Raw genomic sequence first — 8145 nt, 5'->3', positions numbered from 1 at the left:
GTGCTAGAAGAAGAATGCATTAGAATGTTTGGTACTATATCTTTGTATGATGAGCATGATTGCAATGTTGTTAGTATGAATTCCTTGAATATCCATGATGCTAATGATATGCAAATCCACAAGCTTGGAGAAGCTATGTTTGATGAATATGATATTTTTTGTCTCCCAAGTTTTGATGAGAATATTTTTTATGATGATAGCATGCCTCCTACTTATGATGATTATATTGATGAAAGTGGGTTTGTAAGAGTGTCAACTTTAGGTAGTATTGTTCTCACTATTTTGGAGGATGTTGAATCTTATTGTGATGAATATGAATGTGGATTTGGAAGAGTGACAACTTTATTTTGTGATTCCACTATCTTGGGAGAGGTTTCAATCGATTATGATGAGAACGAAGTTGCTACTTATGATGATTATTGTGATGAAACTTATGCTATAAAAAGTAGTGATGATTATATTTACAAAACTTGTCATGATTATGATTACCCTTTTTCTAAACATTACTCTTTTAATGTGGAAACAATTTTTAGTGTTCAAGTCTCTTATGATACTCCTACTATTTCGAATGAGAAGAATTTTGCTTATGTGGAGAGTAGTAAATTTTTTATGCTTGTAGATCATGAAAAGAATGCTTTAGGTGCCGTTTATATTGTTGAATTCATTCATGATGCTACTTAAAATTATTATGAGGGAGGAACATATGCTTGTAGGAATTGCAATAATGTCAAGTTTCCTCTCTATGTGCTTAAATTCTTGAAGCTATGCTTGTTTTACCTTCCTATGCTAGTTGATCATTGTTCCCATAAGTTGTTTGCTCACAAAATCCCTATGCATAGGAAGTGGGTTAGGCTTAAATGTGCTAGTCATATTCTTCATGATGCTCCCGTTATGTTTCAATTCTTATCTTTTATGTGAGCATCATTGCCATCATCATGCCTAGCTAGAAAGGCATTAAAGAAAAGCGCTTGTTGGGAGACAACCCAATATTTATCCTTAATGTTTTTGTGTGTCCATATTATTATGATACTGTAGTAAACATGTTTTATAGCTTTTTTTTCAATAAAGTGCCAAGTAGAACCTTTGGGAAGACTTGGGTGAAGTTTATGTGATCTTGCTGTAAAAAACAGAAACTTTAGCACTCACGAGAATAGCTGCCATTTTTTACTGGTGAGTTATATTAGGTTGATTCTTTTTGCAGATGATTAATAGACAAATTACTCATGTCAAGCAATTTATTTCATAATTTTTGGGGTTCCATAAGTATAAGTTTGATACAGATTACTACAGACTGTTCTGTTTTTGACAGATTCTGTTTTCATTGTGTTGTTTGCTTATTTTGATGCATCTATGGCTAGTATTAAGTGGTATGAACCATAGATAAGTTGGAGTACAGTAGATATTACACCAATATGAATTTAGAATGAGTTCATTACAGTACCTAAGTGGTGGTTTCATTTTCTTGTGCTAACGGAGCTTACGAGTTTTGTTTTGAGTTTTGTGTGGTTGAAGTTTTCAAGTTTTGGGTAAAGGATTCGATGGACTATGGAATAAGGACTGCAAAGAGCCTAAGCTTGGGGATGCCCAAGGCACCTCAAGGTAATATTCAAGGACAACCAAGAGCCTAAGCTTGGGGATGCCCCGGAAGGCATCCCCTCTTTCGTCTTCGTTCATCGGTAACTTTACTTGGAGCTATATTTTTATTCACCACATGATATGTGTTTTGCTTGGAGCGTCATTTTATTTTGTTAATTTTTGCTTGCTGTTAGTTAGAATAATGTTTTTCATCTTTAGGTTCAATAAAAAGTCAAGGATAGCCTTTGCCATGCTTATTTTGCTAGTATACATGTTGCTGTTTGAAAACAGAAAGTTTACCGCTGTTGCAAAAATTCCCTAGAAAAGTCAGGGAACGGTATAACATTGAATCTTTTTGCATATTAAGCTCTGATAAATTTATTACAGTGGGAATTTTAGTTAATAATTTTTGGAGTCAGGGAAGTATTGTTACTCTTGCATTCTTTACATACTGTACTGTTTTGACAGATTGCTGTTATGTTTGCATTGTTTGCATATGTTTGCTTGCTTAATGATTCTATTTGAGGATAGGAGTATTAAATATGGAGAGGAATTTATTATGCAATGTTGAATAATAATTTTAGTAATTTGTTACAGTAGAAAATGATAAGGTTTTACATTGGTTTATACTAACCTATCTCACGAGTTCTTGTTGAGAATGTAGTGAATGAAGCTTTTGATAAAAAGAAGAGAAACCATGATATGAGAGGAATTAAGGAGTCATAAAAGCTCAAGCTTGGGGATGCCCAAGGCACCAAGATAAAGCATCTAAGCTTGGGGATGCCCCGGTAGGCATCCCACCTTTCTTCTTCGGCAACTATCGGTTCGTATCGGTTGAGCCTAAGTTTTTGCTTCTTCACATGAGTTGTGCTATCCTTGCAATGTAATTTTGTTTTGTTTTGCTTGTTGCTTGAATACAATACCAAGATCTGAAATTCTTTAATGAGAGAGAGTCTTCGCATAGTTGCATAATTATTTTGCTACCCATTGAACTTCACTTATATCTTTCGGAGTAGTTTGTCGTTTGCTCTAGTGCTTCACTTATATCTTTTACAGCACGGCGGTGGTTATATTTTGTAGAAATTGCTAGTCTCTCATGCTTCACTTATATTATTTTGAGAGTCTTAAACAGCATGGTAATTTGAACGAAAACTTTCATAGGAAGTGAATTGGATGCTATGATCAATTTGATACTTGATAATTGTTTTGAGATATGGAGGTAGTGATATTAGAGTCATGCTAGTTGAGGTGATTATGAAAAATACTTGTGTTAAGGGTTGTGATTCCCGTAGCATGCACGTATGGTGAACCGCTTTGTGATGAAGTTGGAGCACAATTTTATTTATTTATTGTCTTCCTTATGAGTGGCGGTCGGGGACGAGCGATGGTCTTTTCCTACCAATATATCCCCCTAGGAGCATGCACGGTGCATTGGTTTTTGATGACTTCTAAATTTTTGCAACAAGTGCATGAGTTCTTTTGATTAATGTTGAGTCCAAGGATTATACGCACCCTTTCACCCTTCCACCATTGCTAGCCTCTCTTGTGCCGCGCAACTTTCACCAGTACCATACACCCACCATATAGCTTCCTCAAAACAGCCACCATACCTACCTATTATGGCATTCCCATAGCCATTCCGAGATATATTGCCATGCAACTTTCCACCGTTCCATTCATTATCATTATGACACACATTACTTTTGTCATATTGCTTTGTGTATGATCATGTAGTTGACATCGTATTTTAGGCAAGGCCACCTTCATAATCTTCATACATGTCGCTCTTGATTCATTGCATATCCCGGTACACCGCCGGAGGCATTCATATAGAGTCATATCTTGTTCTAGCTTTGAGTTGTAAATCCATAAAAGTGTGATGATCTCCATTATTAGAGCATTGTCCTAGTGAGGAAAGGATGATGAAGACTATGATTCCCCCACAAGTCGGGATGAGACTTCGGACTTTACAAAAAAAACAGAAAGGCCAAAAGGAAAAGAAAAAAAAGAGAGAAGGCCAAAGAAAAAAAGAGGAAAAAAAAGAAAAGAAAAAATAAAATGAGAGAAAAATAGAGAAGGGACAATGCTACTATCTTTTTCCACACTTGTGCTTCAAAATAGCACCATGATCTTCATGATAGAGAGTCTCATATGTTGTCACTTTCACATACTAGTGGGAATTTTTCATTATAGAACTTGGCTTGTATATTCCAATGATGGGCTTCCTCAAAAGTGCCCTAGGTATTCGTGAGCAAGCAAGTTGGATGCACACCCACTTAGTTTCTTTTGTTGAGCTTTCATATATTTATAGCTCTAGTGCATCCGTTGCATGGCAATCCCTACTCACTCACATTGATATCTATTAATGGGCATCACCATAGCCCATTGATACGCATAGTTGATGTGAGACTATCTTCTCCTTTTTTGTCTTCTCCACAACCACCATTCTACTCCACATATAGTACTATGTCCATGGCTCATGCTCATGTATTGCGTGAAAGTTGAAAGAGTTTGAGATTATTAAAGTATGAAACAATTGCTTGGCTTGTCATCGGGGTTGTGCATGATTAAATACTTTGTGTGATGAAGATAGAGCAACAACGAGACTATATGATTTTGTAGGGATAACTTTATTTGGCCATGTTATTTTGAGAAGACATGATTACTTTGATTAGTATGCTTGAAGTGTTACTATTTCTTTTATCAATATGAACTTTTATTTTGAATCATTTGGATCTGAACATTCATGCCACAATAAAGAGAAATTACTTTGAGAATCATGCTAGGTAGCATTCCACATCAAAAATTTTGTTTTTATCATTTACCTACTCGAGGACGAGCAGGAATTAAGCTTGGGGATGCTTCATACGTCTCCAACGTATCTATAATTTTTGATTGTTCCATGCTATTATATTACCTATTTTGAATGATTATTGGCTTTATTATACACTTTTATATTACTTTTGGGACTAACCTATTAACCGGAGGCCCAGCCCATATTGCTGTTTTATTGCCTGTTTCAGTATTTCGAAGAAAGGGAATATCAAACGGAGTCCAAACGGAATGAAACCTTCGGCAACGTGATTTTTTGGAAGAATATCATCCTGGAGACGTGGAGTTCAAGTCAGAAGATACTCGAGGACTCCACGAGATAGGAGGGTGTGCCCCCCCTATAGGGCGCGCCCCCTGTCTCGTGGGCCCCTCGAGCACCCCCCGATCGACTTCTTTCGTCTATATATGCCTATGTACCCTATCACCATCGAATATCAAGATAAATCGGGAGTTCCGCCACCGCAAGCCTCTGTAGCCACCAAAAACCTCTTGGGAGCCCTTCCCGACACCCTGTCGGAGGGGGATCCTTCACCGGTGGCCATCTTCATCATCCCGGCGCTCTCCATGACGAGGAGGGAGTAGTTCACCCTCGGGGCTGAGGGTATGTACCAGTAGCTATGTGTTTGATCTCTCTCTCTCTCGTTCTCTCTCGTGTTCCCTCTATGGCACGATCTTGATGTATCCCGAGCTTTGCTATTGTAGTTGGATCTTATGATGTTTCTCCCCCTCTACTCTCTTGTGATGAATTGAGTTTCCCCTTTGAAGTTATCTTATCGGATTGAGTCTTTTATGAGAACACTTGATGTATGTCTTGCCGTGCTTATCTGTGGTGACAATGGGATATCATGTGCCTCTAGATGTATGTTTTGGTGACCAACTTGCGGGTTCCGCCCATGAACTTATGCATAGGGGTTGGCACACGTTCTTGACTCTCCGGTAGAAACTTTGGGGCACTCTTTGAAGTACTTTGTGTTGGTTGATAGATGAATCTGAGATTGTGTGATGCATATCGTATAATCATGCCCACGGATACTTGAGGTGACAATGGAGTATCTAGGTGACATTAGGGTTTTGGTTGATTTGTGTCTTAAGGTGTTATTCTAGTACGAACTCTTTTATAGATCGATCCGAAAGAATAACTTTGAGGTGGTTTCGTACCCTACCATAATCTCTATGTTTTTTCTCCGCTATTAGTTGCTTTGGAGTGACTCTTTGTTGCATGTTGAGGGCTTGTTATATGATCTATCTATGTTATTGTTGTTGAGAGAACTTGCACTAGTGAAAGTATGAACCCTAGGCCTTGTTTCCTACCATTGCAATACCGTTTACGCTCACTTTTATCGCTTGCTACCTTGCTGTTTTTATTATTTCAGATTACAAAAACCTATATCTACCATCCTATTTGCACTTGTATCTTCATCTCTTCGCCGAACTAGTGCACCTATACAATTTACCATTGTATTGGGTGTGTTGGGGACACAAGAGACTCTCTGTTATTTGGTTGCAGGGTTGTTTGAGAGAGACCATCTTCATCCTACGCCTCCTACGGATTGATAAACCTTAGGTCATCCACTTGAGGGAAATTTGCTACTGTCCTACAAACATGTGCACTTGCAGGCCCAACAACGTCTACAAGAAGAAGGCTGTGTAGTAGACATCATAGCTCAATAGCTCGCGTTGTAGCTTCCCTATGTTTTTTATATGTTCCTAGAGAAAACTAAGTTGAAAGATGATAGTAGCAATGATGCGGACTGGGTCCGTGATCTGAGGTGTATCCTCATTGCTGCACAGAAGAATTATGTCCTTGATGCACCGCTAGGTGATAGACCTATTGCAGGAGCAGATGCAGACGTTATGAACGTTTGGCAAGCCCAATATGATGACTACTTAATAGTTTAGTGCACCATGCTTTACAACTTAGAATCGGGACTTCAAAGATGTTTTTGAAATGTCACGGAGCATATGAGATGTTCCAAGAGCTGAAATTGGTATTTCAGACTCATGCCCATGTGAAGAGGTATGAGACCTCTGACAAGTACTTTGCCTAAAAATGGAGGAGAATTGCTCAACTAGTGAGCATGTGCTCAGAATATCTGGGTACTACAATCACTTGAATCAAGTGGGAGTTAATCTTCTAGATAAGATAGTGATTGACAGAGTTCTCTAGTCACCATCACCAAGTTACTGGAACTTCGTGATCAACTATAGTATGCAAGGGATGACGAAAACGATTCCCGAGCTCTTCGTGATGCTGAAATCGATAAAGGTAGAAATCAATAAAGAGCATCAAGTGTTGATAGTTAAACAAGACCACTAGTTTCAAGTAAAGGGAAAAGGGAAAGAAAGGGAACTTCAAGAAGAATGGCAAGCAAGTTGTCACTCCCATGAAGAAGCCCAAAACTGGACCTAAGCCTGAAACTGAGTGCTTTTACTGCAAAGGAAATGGCCACTGGAAGTGGAGCTGCCCCAAATATTTGGCGGATAAGAAGGATGGCAAAGTGAACAAAGGTATATTTGATATACATATATTGATGTATACCTTACTAGTGCTCATAGTAATCCCTGGGTATTTGATACTTGTTCGATTGCTAAGATTACTAACTGAAAATAGGAGTTACAGAATAAATAGAGACTAGTTAAGAATGAAGTGGCGATGTATGTTGGAAGTGGTTCCAAGATTGATATGATCATCATCGCACACTCCTTAAACTTTCGGGATTAGTGTTAAACCTAAATAAATGTTATTTGGTGTTTGCGTTGAGAATGAATATGATTAGATCATGTTTGTTGCACTACGGTTATTCATTTAAGACAGAGAATAATTGTTATTTTGTTTACATGAATAAAACCTTCTATGGTCATACACCCAATGTTGATGGTTTATTGAATCTCGATCGTGGTAATACACATATTCATAATGATGATGCCAAAAGATGCAAAGTTGATAATGATAGTGCAACTTATTTGTGGCACTGTCGTTTGGGTCATATCGATGTAAAGCACGTGAAGAAACTCCATGCCGATGGACTTTTGGAATCACTTGATTATGAATCATTTGATGCTTGTGAACCGTGCCTTATGGGCAAGATGACTAAAACTCCGTTCTCCAGAACAATGAAATGAGCTAGTGACTTATTGGAACTAATACATATCGATGTATGCGGTCCAATGAGTGTTGATGCTCGTGGCGGGTATCATTATTTTCTGACCTTCACAGATGATTTGAGCAGATATGAGTATATCTACTTAATGAAACACAAGTCTAAAACATTTGAAAGTTCAAAGAATTTGAGAGTGAAGTGGAGAATCATCATAACAAGAAAATAAAGTTTTTATGATCTGATCGTGGAGGAGAATATTTGAGTTATGAGTTTGGCCTTCATTTAAAACAATGTGGAATAGTTTCACAGCTCACGCCACCTGGAACACCACAGCATAATGGTGTGTCCGAACATCGTAACCGCACTTTATTGGATATGGTGCGATCTATGATGTCTCTTACCGATTTACCACTATCGTTTTGGGATTATGCATTAGAGACAACTACATTCACGTTAAACAGGGCACCATCAAAATCCATTGAGACGACGCCTTATGAACTGTGGTTTGGTAAGAAACCAAAGTTGTTGTTTCTTAAAGTTTGGGGTTGCAATGCTTATGTGAAAAGGTTTCATCCTGATAAGCTCAAACCCAAATCGAAGAAGTGTGTCTTCATAGAATACCCAAAAGTAACTGTTG

This window comes from Triticum aestivum, chromosome 4B (assembly GCF_018294505.1).
Source record: "Triticum aestivum cultivar Chinese Spring chromosome 4B, IWGSC CS RefSeq v2.1, whole genome shotgun sequence".
NCBI classification, from domain to species: Eukaryota; Viridiplantae; Streptophyta; class Magnoliopsida; order Poales; family Poaceae; genus Triticum; species Triticum aestivum.
This window is presented reverse-complemented; position numbering follows the sequence as displayed.